This window comes from Oenanthe melanoleuca, chromosome 1A (assembly GCF_029582105.1).
Source record: "Oenanthe melanoleuca isolate GR-GAL-2019-014 chromosome 1A, OMel1.0, whole genome shotgun sequence".
Classification (NCBI taxonomy): domain Eukaryota; kingdom Metazoa; phylum Chordata; class Aves; order Passeriformes; family Muscicapidae; genus Oenanthe; species Oenanthe melanoleuca.
In genome coordinates this window covers 2,266,830-2,286,046 of record NC_079334.1, presented here as the reverse complement: position 1 = coordinate 2,286,046, position 19,217 = coordinate 2,266,830, and positions in this window count along the sequence as shown.

The following is a 19,217-nucleotide window of genomic DNA, read 5'->3' as shown; positions in this document are numbered from 1 at the left end:
AACAGCCCAAAAGCCCCCAACTGCAGCTTCACTCACCACCTCGACGTCCGCCAAAGTCCAACGCCGCGCTGGGAGCCGGGCCCTCTGGGCAAAAGAAGCTGGGCACAAAGCAAAGCAGCGCGCAAGAGGCTGCCACCCCTGTTTACAGGGGGCTCAAGCCGCTGCCTGCACTGCAAAATGCCCGGGACTCCAGAGCACCGGCCCCGACTTACAGGGCGGCCCTGGTCCCCAAGGCCTACGGAGGCTCCTTCTCTCCAATTCGGGCCCACTCCCCACTAACGGGGAGGGCGCTCAACGCAGGCTGCCAGCTGAAGGGCGCACAAAGGCGCCCAGACCCACAGCCTGCTTACAGGCCGGTCCACACCCAGGGAGCCACGGAGCTCGGCCTTCCCCCAGGGCAACAGGAACCAGACTCCACAGTCAGGCAGCCCAACTCACGGCCTAAAGGCCAAGGACCCCAGGGGCCCCAGGGGCCGGGAGCCCAGCCCCGGCGACAGGGAGGGCACACGCCCGGCCCCACCACTCCTGGCCCCACGCCTCTGATAGGCCGGGGCCAGGGACACCCGCCTGATTACAGGGGGTCCCTCCAACCGCCCGCCGAGACCAGGGGGCGCACACAACCCCGCTTACGGGGCCGCCCCCCGCAGCCCGGCACCCCCCAACAAGCGCCACGGAGCACGGGCTCCGGCCTGCGCCCCGCTTAGGGGCCGGCCGCAGCCCGGCCGCTGCGCAGCACGGCAACACAGCCGTCTGCAGGAGCCCCTCCAGCCTCCGCAACGAGGCCGCTGGCGAGGTGGCACCAGCACTTCTTCAACCTGCACCCTGGCAAAGGCCTGGGCGCAGAGGTTCCTGTCACCGGGCTAAAGCAGCCTCCCCAGCCCTGCTTATAGGGACCTGGGGCTGCTCCTGGGGTCAAAGGGACAAGCAAGTGCCTGACATGTGCCGCAAATACAGGAGTCAAGCTGGCCAGGGACCGGCAACAGGCAGAACACTGCCACAGCTGGGGAAAAGCCCTGCCCTGTTTACAGGGCGGCCGGGCTGGGGGCTCGGGGAGCTCCGTTTCCCCCCTCAGGTGCGGAGACAGGGGCTCTCACCCTCCTTACAGGGTTGCCCCTGTCTCCAGGCAGCCAAAGGAGCACAACGGCAAAAGGCCAACCAAAGCAAAGACGCAGCCCCGCAACGCAGGGAGGTCGCCCAGCACAAGCAAAGTCAGCCGCGGCACCTTGAAGGTGCCCTGGCCGTGCCACCAAGGCCCTTTGCCCAGAGGGCCTCTCGTGCTCCTTCTTCAGCTCCAAGCTCACTCTTGTCACGCCGTTCCACTCTTGACCTCGAAGCTCTCGCTCATCCAGCTTGCTCTTGCCCCGTCGTCCCTCGGCTTCTGCTAATGGACGACGACGCACTCAGGCCTGACAAGCTCCAGCTCCCAAAGGGAACCGCCACCCACCAGCCCCACATCGAGACCCTCGCGCCAGCCCACCGCCCACAGAACCCCCCAACTGCAGCTTCACTCACCACCTCGACGTCCGCCAAAGTCCAACGCCGCGCTGGGAGCCGGGCCCTCTGGGCAAAAGAAGCTGGGCACAAAGCAAAGCAGCGCGCAAGAGGCTGCACCCCTGTTTACAGGGGGCTCAAGCCGCTGCCTGCACTGCAAAATGCCCGGGACTCCAGAGCACCGGCCCCGACTTACAGGGCGGCCCTGGTCCCCAAGGCCTACGGAGGCTCCTTCTCTCCAATTCGGGCCCACTCCCCACTAACGGGGAGGGCGCTCAACGCAGGCTGCCAGCTGAAGGGCGCACAAAGGCGCCCAGACCCACAGCCTGCTTACAGGCCGGTCCACACCCAGGGAGCCACGGAGCTCGGCCTTCCCCCAGGGCAACAGGAACCAGACTCCACAGTCAGGCAGCCCAACTCACGGCCTAAAGGCCAAGGACCCCAGGGGCCCCAGGGGCCGGGAGCCCAGCCCCGGCGACAGGGAGGGCACACGCCCGGCCCCACCACTCCTGGCCCCACGCCTCTGATAGGCCGGGGCCAGGGACACCCGCCTGATTACAGGGGGTCCCTCCAACCGCCCGCCGAGACCAGGGGGCGCACACAACCCCGCTTACGGGGCCGCCCCCCGCAGCCCGGCACCCCCCAACAAGCGCCACGGAGCACGGGCTCCGGCCTGCGCCCCGCTTAGGGGCAAAGGCCTGGGCGCAGAGGTTCCTGTCACCGGGCTAAAGCAGCCTCCCCACCCCTGCTTACAGGGCCCTGGGGCTGCTCCTGGGGAAAAAGGGACAAGCAAGTTCCTGACACGTGCCCAGGTTAAGGGGCCCGCACGCTGCCAGTTCACCAGCACAAAGGGCACCATAGGCCCAGACCCAGGCCCTGGCTACAGGCGGGTCACGTTGCCCACGCTACCGTTAAGCGGCTTCGTGCCCTCCGCAGAAAGCAGGGGCGAGGCCAGACACTTTGTCCACGCAAGCGTTTTGGGGACTGGCTTGTGGCTGCACGGAGCTCCTCGGGCTCTCCTGGGAAGCCTAAGCTAGACTGCTCTATTTCTAAAGGGGGGCTAAAGCATAAACGCGCCGGGCTCATTCACACCACCTAACGCAATGACAAGGGAGGGAGGGAGGGAGGGGAAGACAGTTGTCCCAGAAGAGGGAGCGAGTTCCGTGCAGCCAAAGGGCTCAAGGGAGCCACCCCCAGTGCTCAGCAGGAGACAAAAGCACCAGACCTGCACCGCACCGCACCGTGGGGAGGGCACAGGGGCCTCGACGCGCTGAGGCGCTTCAGGGCTGCTACGGGGACAAAGGCTGTGACGCGCCCCGAGTACAGGGGGTCACGCTGGCCAGGGGCCAGCAGCAGGCAGAAAGCTGCCGACGGCTGGGAAAAAGCCCTGCCCCGCTTACAGGGCGGCCGGGCTGGGGGCTCGGGGAGCTCCGTTTACCCCCTCAGGTGCGGAGACAGGGGCTCTCACCCTCCTTACACGGTGGCCCCTGTCTCCAGGCAGCCAAAGGAGCACAACGGCAAAAGGCCAACCAAAGCAAAGACGCAGCCCCGCAACGCAGGGAGGTCGCCCAGCACAAGCAAAGTCAGCCGCGGCACCTTGAAGGTGCCCTGGCCAGTGCCACCAAGGCCCTTTGCCCAGAGGGCCTCTCGTGCTCCTTCTTCAGCTCCAAGCTCACTCTTGTCACGCCGTTCCACTCTTGACCTCGAAAGCTCTCGCTCATCCAGCTTGCTCTTGCCCCGTCGTCCCTCGGCTTCTGCTAATGGACGACGACGCACTCAGGCCTGACAAGCTCCAGCTCCCAAAGGGAACCGCCACCCACCAGCCCCACATCGAGACCCGCGCGCCAGCCCACCGCCCACAGAACCCCCCAACAGCCCAAAAGCCCCCAACTGCAGCTTCACTCACCACCTCGACGTCCGCCAAAGTCCAACGCCGCGCTGGGAGCCGGGCCCTCTGGGCAAAAGAAGCTGGGCACAAAGCAAAGCAGCGCGCAAGAGGCTGCCACCCCTGCTTACAGGGGGCTCAAGCCGCTGCCTGCACTGCAAAATGCCTGGGACTCCAGAGCACCGGCCCCGACTTACAGGGCGGCCCTGGTCCCCAAGGCCTACGGAGGCTCCTTCTCTCCAATTCGGGCCCACTCCCCACTAACGGGGAGGGCGCTCAACGCAGGCTGCCAGCTGAAGGGCGCACAAAGGCGCCCAGACCCACAGCCTGCTTACAGGCCGGTCCACACCCAGGGAGCCACGGAGCTCGGCCTTCCCCCAGGGCAACAGGAACCAGACTCCACAGTCAGGCAGCCCAACTCACGGCCTAAAGGCCAAGGACCCCAGGGGCCCCAGGGGCCGGGAGCCCAGCCCCGGCGACAGGGAGGGCACACGCCCGGCCCCACCACTCCTGGCCCCACGCCTCTGATAGGCCGGGGCCAGGGACACCCGCCTGATTACAGGGGGTCCCTCCAACCGCCCGCCGAGACCAGGGGGCGCACACAACCCCGCTTACGGGGCCGCCCCCCGCAGCCCGGCACCCCCCAACAAGCGCCACGGAGCACGGGCTCCGGCCTGCGCCCCGCTTAGGGGCCGGCCGCAGCCCGGCCGCTGCGCAGCACGGCAACACAGCCGTCTGCAGGAGCCCCTCCAGCCTCCGCAACGAGGCCGCTGGCGAGGTGGCACCAGCACTTCTTCAACCTGCACCCTGGCAAAGGCCTGGGCGCAGAGGTTCCTGTCACCGGGCTAAAGCAGCCTCCCCAGCCCTGCTTATAGGGACCTGGGGCTGCTCCTGGGGTCAAAGGGACAAGCAAGTGCCTGACATGTGCCGCAAATACAGGAGTCAAGCTGGCCAGGGACCGGCAACAGGCAGAACACTGCCACAGCTGGGGAAAAGCCCTGCCCTGTTTACAGGGCGGCCGGGCTGGGGGCTCGGGGAGCTCCGTTTCCCCCCTCAGGTGCGGAGACAGGGACTCTTCACCCTGCTTACAGGGTTGCCCCTGTCTCCAGGCAGCCAAAGGAGCACAACGGCAAAAGGCCAACCAAAGCAAAGACGCAGCCCCGCAACGCAGGGAGGTCGCCCAGCACAAGCAAAGTCAGCCGCGGCACCTTGAAGGTGCCCTGGCCGTGCCACCAAGGCCCTTTGCCCAGAGGGCCTCTCGTGCTCCTTCTTCAGCTCCAAGCTCACTCTTGTCACGCCGTTCCACTCTTGACCTCGAAGCTCTCGCTCATCCAGCTTGCTCTTGCCCCGTCGTCCCTCGGCTTCTGCTAATGGACGACGACGCACTCAGGCCTGACAAGCTCCAGCTCCCAAAGGGAACCGCCACCCACCAGCCCCACATCGAGACCCGCGCGCCAGCCCACCGCCCACAGAACCCCCCAACAGCCCAAAAGCCCCCAACTGCAGCTTCACTCACCACCTCGACGTCCGCCAAAGTCCAACGCCGCGCTGGGAGCCGGGCCCTCTGGGCAAAAGAAGCTGGGCACAAAGCAAAGCAGCGCGCAAGAGGCTCCACCCCTGTTTACAGGGGGCTCAAGCCGCTGCCTGCACTGCAAAATGCCCGGGACTCCAGAGCACCGGCCCCGACTTACAGGGCGGCCCTGGTCCCCAAGGCCTACGGAGGCTCCTTCTCTCCAATTCGGGCCCACTCCCCACTAACGGGGAGGGCGCTCAACGCAGGCTGCCAGCTGAAGGGCGCACAAAGGCGCCCAGACCCACAGCCTGCTTACAGGCCGGTCCACACCCAGGGAGCCACGGAGCTCGGCCTTCCCCCAGGGCAACAGGAACCAGACTCCACAGTCAGGCAGCCCAACTCACGGCCTAAAGGCCAAGGACCCCAGGGGCCCCAGGGGCCGGGAGCCCAGCCCCGGCGACAGGGAGGGCACACGCCCGGCCCCACCACTCCTGGCCCCACGCCTCTGATAGGCCGGGGCCAGGGACACCCGCCTGATTACAGGGGGTCCCTCCAACCGCCCGCCGAGACCAGGGGGCGCACACAACCCCGCTTACGGGGCCGCCCCCCGCAGCCCGGCACCCCCCAACAAGCGCCACGGAGCACGGGCTCCGGCCTGCGCCCCGCTTAGGGGCAAAGGCCTGGGCGCAGAGGTTCCTGTCACCGGGCTAAAGCAGCCTCCCCACCCCTGCTTACAGGGCCCTGGGGCTGCTCCTGGGGAAAAAGGGACAAGCAAGTTCCTGACACGTGCCCAGGTTAAGGGGCCCGCACGCTGCCAGTTCACCAGCACAAAGGGCACCATAGGCCCAGACCCAGGCCCTGGCTACAGGCGGGTCACGTTGCCCACGCTACCGTTAAGCGGCTTCGTGCCCTCCGCAGAAAGCAAGGGCGAGGCCAGACACTTTGTCCACGCAAGCGTTTTGGGGACTGGCTTGTGGCTGCACGGAGCTCCTCGGGCTCTCCTGGGAAGCCTAAGCTAGACTGCTCTATTTCTAAAGGGGGGCTAAAGCATAAACGCGCCGGGCTCATTCACACCACCTAACGCAATGACAAGGGAGGGAGGGAGGGAGGGGAAGACAGTTGTCCCAGAAGAGGGAGCGAGTTCCGTGCAGCCAAAGGGCTCAAGGGAGCCACCCCCAGTGCTCAGCAGGAGACAAAAGCACCAGACCTGCACCGCACCGCACCGTGGGGAGGGCACAGGGGCCTCGACGCGCTGAGGCGCTTCAGGGCTGCTACGGGGACAAAGGCTGTGACGCGCCCCGAGTACAGGGGGTCACGCTGGCCAGGGGCCAGCAGCAGGCAGAAAGCTGCCACGGCTGGGAAAAAGCCCTGCCCCGCTTACAGGGCGGCCGGGCTGGGGGCTCGGGGAGCTCCGTTTACCCCCTCAGGTGCGGAGACAGGGGCTCTCACCCTCCTTACACGGTGGCCCCTGTCTCCAGGCAGCCAAAGGAGCACAACGGCAAAAGGCCAACCAAAGCAAAGACGCAGCCCCGCAACGCAGGGAGGTCGCCCAGCACAAGCAAAGTCAGCCGCGGCACCTTGAAGGTGCCCTGGCCAGTGCCACCAAGGCCCTTTGCCCAGAGGGCCTCTCGTGCTCCTTCTTCAGCTCCAAGCTCACTCTTGTCACGCCGTTCCACTCTTGACCTCGAAGCTCTCGCTCATCCAGCTTGCTCTTGCCCCGTCGTCCCTCGGCTTCTGCTAATGGACGACGACGCACTCAGGCCTGACAAGCTCCAGCTCCCAAAGGGAACCGCCACCCACCAGCCCCACATCGAGACCCGCGCGCCAGCCCACCGCCCACAGAACCCCCCAACAGCCCAAAAGCCCCCAACTGCAGCTTCACTCACCACCTCGACGTCCGCCAAAGTCCAACGCCGCGCTGGGAGCCGGGCCCTCTGGGCAAAAGAAGCTGGGCACAAAGCAAAGCAGCGCGCAAGAGGCTGCACCCCTGTTTACAGGGGGCTCAAGCCGCTGCCTGCACTGCAAAATGCCCGGGACTCCAGAGCACCGGCCCCGACTTACAGGGCGGCCCTGGTCCCCAAGGCCTACGGAGGCTCCTTCTCTCCAATTCGGGCCCACTCCCCACTAACGGGGAGGGCGCTCAACGCAGGCTGCCAGCTGAAGGGCGCACAAAGGCGCCCAGACCCACAGCCTGCTTACAGGCCGGTCCACACCCAGGGAGCCACGGAGCTCGGCCTTCCCCCAGGGCAACAGGAACCAGACTCCACAGTCAGGCAGCCCAACTCACGGCCTAAAGGCCAAGGACCCCAGGGGCCCCAGGGGCCGGGAGCCCAGCCCCGGCGACAGGGAGGGCACACGCCCGGCCCCACCACTCCTGGCCCCACGCCTCTGATAGGCCGGGGCCAGGGACACCCGCCTGATTACAGGGGGTCCCTCCAACCGCCCGCCGAGACCAGGGGGCGCACACAACCCCGCTTACGGGGCCGCCCCCCGCAGCCCGGCACCCCCCAACAAGCGCCACGGAGCACGGGCTCCGGCCTGCGCCCCGCTTAGGGGCAAAGGCCTGGGCGCAGAGGTTCCTGTCACCGGGCTAAAGCAGCCTCCCCACCCCTGCTTACAGGGCCCTGGGGCTGCTCCTGGGGAAAAAGGGACAAGCAAGTTCCTGACACGTGCCCAGGTTAAGGGGCCCGCACGCTGCCAGTTCACCAGCACAAAGGGCACCATAGGCCCAGACCCAGGCCCTGGCTACAGGCGGGTCACGTTGCCCACGCTACCGTTAAGCGGCTTCGTGCCCTCCGCAGAAAGCAAGGGGCGAGGCCAGACACTTTGTCCACGCAAGCGTTTTGGGGACTGGCTTGTGGCTGCACGGAGCTCCTCGGGCTCTCCTGGGAAGCCTAAGCTAGACTGCTCTATTTCTAAAGGGGGGCTAAAGCATAAACGCGCCGGGCTCATTCACACCACCTAACGCAATGACAAGGGAGGGAGGGAGGGAGGGGAAGACAGTTGTCCCAGAAGAGGGAGCGAGTTCCGTGCAGCCAAAGGGCTCAAGGGAGCCACCCCCAGTGCTCAGCAGGAGACAAAAGCACCAGACCTGCACCGCACCGTGGGGAGGGCACAGGGGCCTCGACGCGCTGAGGCGCTTCAGGGCTGCTACGGGGACAAAGGCTGTGACGCGCCCCGAGTACAGGGGGTCACGCTGGCCAGGGGCCAGCAGCAGGCAGAACACTGCCACGGCTGGGAAAAAGCCCTGCCCCGCTTACAGGGCGGCCGGGCTGGGGGCTCGGGGAGCTCCGTTTCCCCCCTCAGGTGCGGAGACAGGGACTCTTCACCCTGCTTACAGGGTTGCCCCTGTCTCCAGGCAGCCAAAGGAGCACAACGGCAAAAGGCCAACCAAAGCAAAGACGCAGCCCCGCAACGCAGGGAGGTCGCCCAGCACAAGCAAAGTCAGCCGCGGCACCTTGAAGGTGCCCTGGCCATGCCACCAAGGCCCTTTGCCCAGAGGGCCTCTCGTGCTCCTTCTTCAGCTCCAAGCTCACTCTTGTCACGCCGTTCCACTCTTGACCTCGAAGCTCTCGCTCATCCAGCTTGCTCTTGCCCCGTCGTCCCTCGGCTTCTGCTAATGGACGACGACGCACTCAGGCCTGACAAGCTCCAGCTCCCAAAGGGAACCGCCACCCACCAGCCCCACATCGAGACCCGCGCGCCAGCCCACCGCCCACAGAACCCCCCAACAGCCCAAAAGCCCCCAACTGCAGCTTCACTCACCACCTCGACGTCCGCCAAAGTCCAACGCCGCGCTGGGAGCCGGGCCCTCTGGGCAAAAGAAGCTGGGCACAAAGCAAAGCAGCGCGCAAGAGGCTCCACCCCTGTTTACAGGGGGCTCAAGCCGCTGCCTGCACTGCAAAATGCCCGGGACTCCAGAGCACCGGCCCCGACTTACAGGGCGGCCCTGGTCCCCAAGGCCTACGGAGGCTCCTTCTCTCCAATTCGGGCCCACTCCCCACTAACGGGGAGGGCGCTCAACGCAGGCTGCCAGCTGAAGGGCGCACAAAGGCGCCCAGACCCACAGCCTGCTTACAGGCCGGTCCACACCCAGGGAGCCACGGAGCTCGGCCTTCCCCCAGGGCAACAGGAACCAGACTCCACAGTCAGGCAGCCCAACTCACGGCCTAAAGGCCAAGGACCCCAGGGGCCCCAGGGGCCGGGAGCCCAGCCCCGGCGACAGGGAGGGCACACGCCCGGCCCCACCACTCCTGGCCCCACGCCTCTGATAGGCCGGGGCCAGGGACACCCGCCTGATTACAGGGGGTCCCTCCAACCGCCCGCCGAGACCAGGGGGCGCACACAACCCCGCTTACGGGGCCGCCCCCCGCAGCCCGGCACCCCCCAACAAGCGCCACGGAGCACGGGCTCCGGCCTGCGCCCCGCTTAGGGGCCGGCCGCAGCCCGGCCGCTGCGCAGCACGGCAACACAGCCGTCTGCAGGAGCCCCTCCAGCCTCCGCAACGAGGCCGCTGGCGAGGTGGCACCAGCACTTCTTCAACCTGCACCCTGGCAAAGGCCTGGGCGCAGAGGTTCCTGTCACCGGGCTAAAGCAGCCTCCCCAGCCCTGCTTATAGGGACCTGGGGCTGCTCCTGGGGTCAAAGGGACAAGCAAGTGCCTGACATGTGCCGCAAATACAGGAGTCAAGCTGGCCAGGGACCGGCAACAGGCAGAACACTGCCACAGCTGGGGAAAAGCCCTGCCCTGTTTACAGGGCGGCCGGGCTGGGGGCTCGGGGAGCTCCGTTTCCCCCCTCAGGTGCGGAGACAGGGACTCTTCACCCTGCTTACAGGGTTGCCCCTGTCTCCAGGCAGCCAAAGGAGCACAACGGCAAAAGGCCAACCAAAGCAAAGACGCAGCCCCGCAACGCAGGGAGGTCGCCCAGCACAAGCAAAGTCAGCCGCGGCACCTTGAAGGTGCCCTGGCCGTGCCACCAAGGCCCTTTGCCCAGAGGGCCTCTCGTGCTCCTTCTTCAGCTCCAAGCTCACTCTTGTCACGCCGTTCCACTCTTGACCTCGAAGCTCTCGCTGCATCCAGCTTGCTCTTGTCCCTGACGTCCCTCAGCTGCTGCCAATGGACGACGATGCACTCTTGTCTGCGAAGTTCTAACTCCAGTGCATGGCATCCAAGGACTCCATATGCTGCGTCTCAACGTACTCTACGCCAAACAGTAGCTGTTGTTCTTGCACAATATTCCTTTTTGCAATGGTGTTTGTAATGATCACTCTGTGCTTGTAGACCGCCCTCAGCTCTCCTGTAATGATTAGCAGAAGACATTTTCCTCAGTTTTTGGCTTGGCTATGTTACATTAACTTTTACTCAATAGGTTACTTTTGCTAATTCTAATCACTTCTATTTGAAAACAGTTTAGTATAATACAATGCTTTTTATTACGGGTGTAATGTGTTGGAAACAGCTCTCATTAAGATCCTTTTGTGCATTTTTTACTATCATAAAATAATTATGTTTATATGTATATATGCAGTTTGCTAGCTTTTATCTCGAAATTGAAAATTTCATAAAGGTCTAGTTACACATCTAACATCTTTTAGGCATAAACCATTCACAACGCCTGGGTTCCTCTCTCAATAGTTTATAAACCAATGGGGTCATGTTTGCCCCTTATGACAGAGCAAAAAGGCTTTTCCCATAGATTTTGTCTGCAGCTCTTTAAGAGTCAGTCTCAAGTTTTCTCTGATCTGCCTCACAACCATCATCAGAGACTGGGACCTGAGATCGAACCACTTACCCTGAACCGAAGCTCCGGCCTGGCCGAGGTGGAGGCTTGAGGGCCAAGGACTGTTTGTAGCTGTGCCTGGTATTTGTCATGGTGCGCTGCAGGGTACTGGCTATCGCACCCTGTCCCCGCACCTGCATCATGAAGCTACGATCTCCACATACAATAGTCCATAAATCTTCCAACCTTTTGGCCAGAGGCCACTCGCTTTGGAAAAGGACTATAAAAAGTGACTTTCCTGAAAAAGACTTTGAGATCTCTTTCTCCCCAATGGATTGAGGATGCGTCTCATCGGACGACCACGAGGATGCGTCCCGTTTGTTGGTAGCTATATCCCATCTTTTCTCTCTTTCACCCTTTCTCTCCCTCTTTGGCACTCAATAAACCGTATTACTGCTTTCTGCTTAACAAAACTGAGTCCCTTGCCTTTTGTCTTTTCCACCCTGGGGTCGAATGAACCATCACAACTCGTGCTCGGGTTGAGCGGATCGTAACATAAATTGCCATCACAGACAGGATTTCTGACAGACAGAAGGGTTGCTGGTTGTGTGTAGTCTGTAACAGGGGAAGGATGTCTTGCTCCAGCCGCACCTAGCTGGCCACCTCGACAGGGGTGAGCCAGACTGGAAAGCAAGGGGGGCATTTCAGATTTCCCGCAAACTGCACACACCTAGGTGAAAAGTATCCCTACACTCGTTTGAGGATTCTGTCTTCAGAAATTCACAAAAGATCTCTTGGTGCAAAAGGCAGAACTGTGCTGTTCTTGTTCTTTATTACTGTATGAATGTGTACTGACCTCCCTGAGATAGGGGGAATACTGCGCAGGCTGAGGAGTGCATGTGTAGCTCTAGTCTTATTACTGTGTGTGAGTGTGTACTGACCTCCCTGAATTAGGGAGAATATTGCACAGGCTGAGGAGTGCGTGTGTAACTCTATTACTGTGTGTGAATGTGAACTGACCTCCCTAAGTTAGGGGGAATACTGCACTGGCTGAGGAGTCCATGTGTAGCTCTAGTACTGTATGTGAATGTGAACTAACCTCCCTGAGTTAGGGAGAATATTGCGCAGGTTGAGGATTGTATGTGTAACTAATCAATTACTGCATATATGTGAACTGACCTTTCCTAAACATTAGAAAGGGAAAAAACCTGCACAGGCTGTGTGTGTGTCTTGCCCAAAACAAGGGGGGGAATACTGCGTAGGGTGTGTGTGCATGTCTACTAACCTTGCCTAAGAAGTTAGGAAGGGGTACCGCGCAGGCTGTGTACAGCAAAAGCTGTGTGTGTAATTAAGTGCTGATCTCCCTTGAGTGGCTCTACTTTCCTTCTTTCAAAAGGACTGAAAATCACGATACTAAAGATAAAGCTGCATTTTTCGCTTTGCTAGCTAAGTATAATGCCAGACCCTCCCAAGGGGGAGAAGATTGGGCACACAGTAACTGGTTTAATTTTGAAAATGTAATTGATAAGATACATTCTTTGCAACATGAAACAAAATTCAAACTGGGCAGAAATAAGACCATTCTCTGTTCAGTTTTGGGGGCCTGTCTTACAGTAGCTATAGAAACTCGCTTTACATGAAGAAGTGAAGAAAGAGCAATTATTGACTCCCTACAAAATTTAGTGGAAATTTTGCAAAAACAATTAGATGAAGAAAGGAATGACAATCATACTTTGAAAGATGAGACTCATTCTTTAAGAAATGAGAATCATTCTTTAAGAACTGCCCTAAGACAAGAACATAGCAAAATTTTAAAACACCCTGACTCACCAAAAAAAAACAGAGGAAAAAGGCAGAAAAAAATGAAGGGAGTCAGATACTCTGCTCTTTCCAACAATAAATCAGAAAAGGTGAGACAATTCAATGCCAGACTATATTGGTGGGGCTTGGGGTTAAAAAAAGGGATCCCCTAAGATGTTATGAATAGCTTACCACTTGAGAAACTGACAAAAATAGTTGTAAATTGGCACTGCCCCATTTCCACTTATCAAACTCTACTGTCCAGCCTAGCGCCCCCCCAATTCCACAGAGTTTTGCTGTTGGGCCAAAGCAGCTTTCTCCTCAGGTTCTGGGCATTGAGCCAAAGCATTCTTCTTTTCAACTTCAGAACCAGGGAAGCTAAAATCCCCGTCTCTCTTAGGTGGGCAGAGAGACGGGGTTGACTGGTTGTTTTTGAGATTGCTCACCCGAAATCCTGAAAATGGAGAATATTGCTGCCCTAGCTTGAGGCCTTTGGTTAAAACAGAATACAATTTTATCAATTATGAGAATTTTAACCCACAAATAACCACTACAAAAATCCTGTACACTGCTACTAAATTATCCGAACAAGCAGCTAGTGGGTACTGGGGACATGGGACTTTCTTAACAACAGAAGTCAAATGTAACTTATGGTCCCCAACTCAGTGCGCAGTTAATTGGGCAGCAGGGCTAAAACCCTTGAAAATGGGAGACCTTGTAGCTTTAGTTGGTACCCCCAACCAACTCCTAGAAAACATTCACAAAGCTGCCTGCTTGCAAATTATACATGAAATAAAACTCACTGCTGGCTATAAATCACCAATGCAATTACCTGTTAATGTAAAACAATACCCGCTTCCCTCTGGTGCCACAGAAGGGCTCAAACCGCTTATACAGGACTTGCGAAACTCCTCTGTATGGTCAATACAAAAACCCAAACCTGACAATGGGGCTGTTTATCAATACATTGATGATACCCTTGTGGGAGGAGATGAAATAGAAGTAGTGGGGGATACCCAACAAAAAATAATCTCCCATTTGGAAAGCCCTAACTTGCAAATGGCCTCAGAGAAAATTCAAAAACCTTCTCAGGAAGTCAAGTTTTTGAAGACAGCCACCACTGGGACTGAACCCCCTGACGGGGTGGCCCAGAAATTCTCAGTAACAAAAGGAACTGTAAAAAATCTGGCAATAACAGAAACTGAGAGCTTGGGTAGCAGCTATGACAAACTTGCCTCAGTAATTAAAGTAATCTCTGCTCTCTCCCTCAAACAATCTTTGTTCACTAATTTTTTGTTCACTAATGCTTCTGCTGAACAAATTATTGCCGGGGGATGGGGTGGCTCTTGGCTTCGGGCGCTGATGGTTATTTGGAGTGTTTTCCAGCTTGAAGTGCGGAGTGCCTCCTTTGTTTGCAACTACACTGACTCTTATGCTGTGTTTAAAGGAGGTATAGAGTGGCTCCCTTTTTTGGCAGAAAAATTACTGGGAAGTTAACAGAATTCCAGTCTGCTTTACATGCTGAATAGTTCCATCATTTTAACCTCCTGCCTCTTTGTGGCAGATTCTGTTGTGTTTACTTTTCACAGAATAATACCACGGAACGTGAAGATTAATCGCTGAATCCCTCATTGAACTAGTATACAGTTACAGCACAGGACCTTACAGCTGTGTTTTAATTTTGTGAAGATTCAAAATCAAAATTGAACTGCTGTAAAATTTTCCCATAAAATTATGTGTGGTTAAAAACAATACAAAATACTGAGGGGAAATCGATGTTAATGTTGCAACACCTACTACCCAACCACCAGTTATACCGAGACTGAAAATATTTGAAATTGGACCGTACGTAATTTGGAAAACTGGCCAACAACAAATATTGTTTAATTTGGCATGGTCTTTTAAACAAGTCAAATTGCCAATGCCAAACAACATCTCAGTAATTCAGCCGGCTTGTTCACCTTTTCTAGGGATGGACAACATGGCTGCAAAAGGAGGATCCTTTCAAGAAACAAACAGATATAACCAGTTATTGTGGGAACAAGATTGGGAATTTTGAATAGTATTGATTTAGAAGTATTAACGAATAAATTGTATAACATTTCTTTAGCTCTCTGCTGTATCCAGGCTCAATTGTGGATGCAGTCAGTTGCTGCCTCAATTATACGAGAAGTCGAGGAAACCAGTTTTCCTACTGAAATTTGGAGAATAATTTGGGATAATGCCCATTATTTTGAAAAGGAATTCCAATCCTGGGGAAACTTGGAAAAATTTACCTACGACCCCAGCAGTTTTAAACACAGCCACAGCCTTTGCACTGACCATATGTAATGCTTCAGTACATTCAATATTCCCTATCACTGCATTAGGGCTGAATCACGACGGAGCTATTCTCTATCCTTTTGAGCATAGAGAATGGGCCTGTCAAATTGGTGAAAAGTAATAAACTATTAATTTGGAAACTGATATTGCCTGGGAACAACAGGGGTTTATCTGTGAAAGTAGTGCAATCAGAACTCAAGATATTTTGCTTAGACACAGAATAGAATGTGTGTAACTTTGAAAGTTATCCAAAGGAGATTGCTGAAACACTACTGGGGTATATGAGCAAGGGGTGTGCATGCTTTGGATAGTATCTTCATAGAAGGTTTAGGTAGTGAGTACTAAAAATCATTTAAATCTTTGTGTCTGTAACTTGACTAAAATTGCTGTTTTAAATTTGAAAATTGCTTGTTTTAAAATTGCTTATCTTTGTTGTATTGAATCATGAATATTGACTGAGATTGATTTTTAGTTATTATTTATGTTGCATTTTAAGTATTGATTCAAATTGCTTATTATGCCTTAACCAAGAAATAATTACTATTATATCAAAAATTGAAATTGAAACACTGATTTAAATTCTTTTTTATCTTTTTGTAATCAAACACTGAAATTGAAAATGGATTGTTAAATTGATTATACGTTTTGTTTTCTATCTCCTTTTTCCTTTCCCTCATCTTTTCCTACTTTTCTATTCTGCACAACTTCCTGTCTCTGTTTTCTGGGATATGCTATCGACACGGATGAGTCCTGAAGACTTCGCAACAACACCAGGAAGGAAGCGCTCTTGCTGATGATCCTGAGTCACAGGGTGGTATAAGAGCCAGTCCAAAGTTTTCTCTGATCTGCCTCACAACCATCATCAGAGACTGGGACCTGAGATCGAACCACTTACCCTGAACCGAAGCTCCGGCCTGGCCGAGGTGGAGGCTTGAGGGCCAAGGACTGTTTGTAGCTGTGCCTGGTGCTTGTCATGGTGCGCTGCAGGGTACTGGCTATCGCACCCTGTCCCCGCACCTGCATCATGAAGCTACGATCTCCACATACAATAGTCCATAAATCTTCCAACCTTTTGGCCAGAGGCCACTCACTTTGGAAAAGGACTATAAAAAGTGACTTTCCTGAAAAAGACTTTGAGATCTCTTTCTCCCCAACACATTGAGGACGCGTCTCATCGGACAACCACGAGGATGTGCCCTGTCTGTTGGTAGCTATATCCCATCCTTTCTCTCTCTCCCTCTTTGGCACTCAGTAAACTGTATTATTGCTTTCTGCTTAACAAACCTGAGACCCTTGCCTTTTGTCTTTTGCACCCTGGGGTCGAATGAACCATCACAACTCCTGCTCGGGTTGAGCAGATTGTGACAAGCTCCCACTGCCACAACAATACCCTTCTAAAACACCCCAGGTTTTCAGCTAAAAACATCACCTCTTTCCCTTCTAGAGTTATCCTAGATGTTTCTGTCAAAGATGCTGCCATGAACTGCTGCGTTGCAACAGATTCTCCCTCAAATGTGCTCATTTTTCCTCTGTAAATTACTGCAAATTCACCTGTAAAAAAAAGCACTAATTTGTTTCACATATGTTACCTCAGGTTTTCTAACAAAAAGGGGACTTTGGACCGTCCCAAAACACTGCCTCTGATTTTGCCTCCAGCACGTTTCCTAGCTGTGTCCAATAGATCACCTACAAATTTATCGCAAAAATATTGGTTTCCTGCCCCACACACTTAGACATATTTTTGCCTTCAAAATATCTCCTACAGAATAACACATATTCTGCTCCTAAAATGTTCTATTCCATAGAGATGACTTATGCTTTTACTCTCATTCATTCTTTTTCAGATCACCTGAGATTTCAATATTCCTTCTGGCCCTTCAATATTACCTCAGGTTTTATCACAAAATTATCCCTGCATATCCAACCCAAATTTTACCTCCCCAAAAACAATATTCTCCTCTGGAGGTCCCTTCCGATTTTCCTACAAAAAATGTCCGCTCCACGTCCTCCAAACATAAGAGAAGCTTTTGTGCCCACTCCACTCAATTTTGCCCCAAAGTTTTCATTGCATGCCCTACAGGTGACGCCGCATTCCTCCTCCATCAACTTCCTGCTGCTCCTCTGAGTTTTCACAGCACATCCCCTCAGAAACTGGAACACCGTGTAGTCCCGTGATGGCCGCCCTCGACAGCCCCTCCGTGTCTCCTCCGCAGGGGCTGCCCCATGATACTCCCGGGGCAGAGGATGGAGCCCTCCCCGGTGCCTCGCCGACAGGCCGACACAGAGGGCTTAAGTCCGCGCCACCGCGGGTGGGCGGAGCGGGGCCGGGACGGCGCGGCCGGGGGCAGCGGAGCGGGGCCGGGACGGCGCGGCCGGGGGCAGCGGAGCGGGGCCGGGACGGCGCGGCCGGGGGCAGCGGAGCGGGGCCGGGACGGCGCGGCCGGGGGCAGCGGAGCGGGGCCGGGACGGCGCGGCCGGGGGCAGCGGAGCGGGGCCGGGACGGCGCGGCCGGGGGCAGCGGAGCGGGGCCGGGACGGCGCGGCCGGGGGCAGCGGAGCGGGGCCGGGACGGCGCGGCCGGGGGCAGCGGAGCGGGGCCGGGACGGCGCGGCCGGGGGCAGCGGAGCGGGGCCGGGACGGCGCGGCCGGGGGCAGCGGAGCGGGGCCGGGACGGCGCGGCCGGGGGCAGCGGAGCGGGGCCGGGACGGCGCGGCCGGGGGCAGCGGAGCGGGGCCGGGACGGCGCGGCCGGGGGCAGCGGAGCGGGGCCGGGACGGCGCGGCCGGGGGCAGCGGAGCGGGGCCGGGACGGCGCGGCCGGGGGCAGCGGAGCGGGGCCGGGACGGCGCGGCCGGGGGCAGCGGAGCGGGGCCGGGACGGCGCGGCCGGGGGCAGCGGAGCGGGGCCGGGACGGCGCGGCCGGGGGCAGCGGAGCGGGGCCGGGACGGCGCGGCCGGGGGCAGCGGAGCGGGGCCGGGACGGCGCGGCCGGGGGCAGCGGAGCGGGGCCGGGACGGCGCGGCCGGGGCAGCGGAGCGGGGCCGGGACGGCGCGGCCGGGGGCAGCGGAGCGGGGCCGGGACGGCGCGGCCGGGGGCAGCGGAGCGGGGCCGGGACGGCGCGGCCGGGGGCAGCGGAGCGGGGCCGGGACGGCGCGGCCGGGGGCAGCGGAGCGGGGCCGGGACGGCGCGGCCGGGGGCAGCGGAGCGGGGCCGGGACGGCGCGGCCGGGGGCAGCGGAGCGGGGCCGGGACGGCGCGGCCGGGGGCAGCGGAGCGGGGCCGGGACGGCGCGGCCGGGGGCAGCGGAGCGGGGCCGGGACGGCGCGGCCGGGGGCAGCGGAGCGGGGCCGGGACGGCGCGGCCGGGGGCAGCGGAGCGGGGCCGGGACGGCGCGGCCGGGGGCAGCGGAGCGGGGCCGGGACGGCGCGGCCGGGGGCAGCGGAGCGGGGCCGGGACGGCGCGGCCGGGGGCAGCGGAGCGGGGCCGGGACGGCGCGGCCGGGGGCAGCGGAGCGGGGCCGGGACGGCGCGGCCGGGGGCAGCGGAGCGGGGCCGGGACGGCGCGGCCGGGGGCAGCGGAGCGGGGCCGGGACGGCGCGGCCGGGGGCAGCGGAGCGGGGCCGGGACGGCGCGGCCGGGGGCAGCGGAGCGGGGCCGGGACGGCGCGGCCGGGGGCAGCGGAGCGGGGCCGGGACGGCGCGGCCGGGGGCAGCGGAGCGGGGCCGGGACGGCGCGGCCGGGGGCAGCGGAGCGGGGCCGGGACGGCGCGGCCGGGGGCAGCGGAGCGGGGCCGGGACGGCGCGGCCGGGGGCAGCGGCGGGGCCGGGACGGCGCGGCCGGGGCAGCGGAGCGGGGCCGGGACGGCGCGGCCGGGGGCAGCGGAGCGGGGCCGGGACGGCGCGGCCGGGGGCAGCGGAGCGGGGCCGGGACGGCGCGGCCGGGGGCAGCGGAGCGGGGCCGGGACGGCGCGGCCGGGGGCAGCGGAGCGGGGCCGGGACGGCGCGGCCGGGGGCAGCGGAGCGGGGCCGGGACGGCGCGGCCGGGGGCAGCGGAGCGGGGCCGGGACGGCGCGGCCGGGGGCAGCGGAGCGGGGCCGGGACGGCGCGGCCGGGGGCAGCGGAGCGGGGCCGGGACGGCGCGGCCGGGGGCAGCGGAGCGGGGCCGGGACGGCGCGGCCGGGGGCAGCGGAGCGGGGCCGGGACGGCGCGGCCGGGGGCAGCGGAGCGGGGCCGGGACGGCGCGGCCGGGGGCAGCGGAGCGGGGCCGGGACGGCGCGGCCGGGGGCAGCGGAGCGGGGCCGGGACGGCGCGGCCGGGGGCAAAGCGGGAGGCGGCGGCCGCCCGACGGGAACCCACCCGCCCTCCCCTCCTGTGTCCCTCATGGCGCACCCGCATCCCCATCAGCGACACGCGGCAAGCCCGCATTCCCCCGTAGTGCTCCTCACGCCCCCTCAGCGCCATACTGTCTACCCTCGCCTCAGTTGCAGGCAGGA